We start from the raw sequence: 2,136 nt of genomic DNA, 5'->3' as shown, positions 1-2,136 counted from the left end.
TTTTGGCAGGAACACAAATAGAATTTTTGACATTCATTATATTAGGTGATTAATGCTATTTCTTTTGATATAAAGTCCTCTTATTTGGAATTTAATATTTCATATGTTCGAATGTGTACAATATCTCCAAATAAAAATAATTAAGAAATTTTGAAAATTTTCAGGCTAATGTTTTTGTTTCTGAAGACAATAAAGAGATTATTTAGTAGATCATTTCCAAGAAAAAAAACACTGACATATTTTACAGTGGTATCCCCTTGGAAGTTCCATGGATTAAGGGTAAAAATAAGTTCTTCTGTATATCATTAAACAGCTGGCACTGTCCCAGAGAGGAATATTTTCAAAATGGGAAATATATGATACAATATGTGATTAGTATTGGGAAAATATTTTCAAATATATCAGTGTTTGTATTTTAATGTTTTTCCACTAAAAATAATGTTAATGGTACAATGAGAAATAATGGAAAATTAACCACAATAAAAGTGAAAGTGAAAGGTGTTATAATTCAGAAGTTCTAATTTTCAAAAAATCATTAACCTAGATATCTTCTTCTGATTGGAGTTTTTATTATTACTGTTGCTCATACTGCCCTCTCTCTGCTCAATGGCTTTTTGGTTTTGCTTTTAATTTTTTGTGGCCTTGTCTGTCCCTACACAGCCAGACTTGGGAACTGATTCTGGGAAGCCTTGATGCTCTCATTTTGAATATGGAACACACATGTGCAATTAGCTCTTGCACACTTGCCCTTGGGCATCAGGCCCCTCTGCCCCACTAGGCCATGTTCCTAGGGCCAGGAGTTTGTCCCCTCTATGCAATTGATGAGGAGGTTCAAATGGTGTTTACAGTTCCTGCTGTCCTTGTGGGTCTAGTAATTATGAATCCCAGGTGTCTCCCATCCCATGGAGCTATAGTCAGGCCTGGTCAATGGTTCTTGGAACAGTGGGTTCCAAAGTCATTTTATGTGACTCTAATAGTCTGATAGTTTTTTTTTTTTTTAATCTATTTTTGGATGTGCTGGGTCTCTGTTGCTGAACACATGCTTTCTCTAGTTGTGCTCAGGCTTCTCACTGCAGTTGCTTTTTTTGCGGAGCATGGCCTCTAGAACTCATGGCCTTCAGTAGTTGTGGCGCTTGGGTTAGTTGCCCTGCAGCATGTGGAATCTTCTCACACCAGGGATTCAACCCATGTCCCCTGCTATGACAGGCAGATTGTTACCCACTGCACCACCAGGGAAGTCCCTGATAGCTTTCTTTATATCTGGCAAAATAAGATATTCTAAGCTCCTTTGTACATTTTTTTCTTTTTTTGCAATTGAGGTGCTTCTTTTTCTAACTTAATTTTTACATTATATTGGAATATATTTACAATGTGGTGTTAGTTTCAGGTATACAGCAGAGTGATTCAGTTATACATATACATATTTCTATTCTTTTCCAGATTCTATTTTCATATAGGTTATTATAGAACATTAAGTAGAATTCCCTGTGCTATACAGCAAGTCCTTTTGATTCATCTGTTTATATATAGTAATGTGCATGTTAATCCCAATCTCCTAATTTATCCCTTCTGGTGACCTGTCCCCTTTGATAACTGTAAATTTGTTTTTGAAGTCTGTAGGTCTGTTCCTATTTTGTAAATAAGTTCATTTGTATAAATTTTTTTTTAGATTTCACATATAAGTGATATCATACAATATTTGTCTTTCTTAGTTTGATAATCTCTAGGTCCACTCACATTGCTGCTAATGGCATTATTTCATTCTTTTTATGGCTGAGTAATATTCTAGTGTGATATGTAATCTTTATTCATTCCTGTCTTGATGGACATTTAGGTTGCTTCCAGGTCTTGGCTATTGTAAACAGTACTGCAGTGAACATTGAAGTGATTGTATCTTTTTGAATTATGGTTTTCTCTACACATATGCCCAAGAGTGGGATTGCTAGGTCATATGGTAGTTCTGTTTTTTTTCTGGCTGTGCCATGTGGCACATAAGATTTTAGCTTCCTGACAAGTGATTGAACCCACACCCCCTGCATTAGCGGTGTGGAGTCTTAACCACTGGACAACCGTGGAAGTCCCCTATTTTTTAGGAACTGCCATATTGTTCCCCACAGTGGTGGTACCAATTTTCAT

Source organism: Ovis aries, chromosome 4 (genome assembly GCF_016772045.2).
Source record: "Ovis aries strain OAR_USU_Benz2616 breed Rambouillet chromosome 4, ARS-UI_Ramb_v3.0, whole genome shotgun sequence".
In the NCBI taxonomy this organism is placed as follows: domain Eukaryota; kingdom Metazoa; phylum Chordata; class Mammalia; order Artiodactyla; family Bovidae; genus Ovis; species Ovis aries.
The sequence above is the reverse complement of the archived record's forward strand: the minus strand, read 5'-3'. Positions refer to the sequence as shown.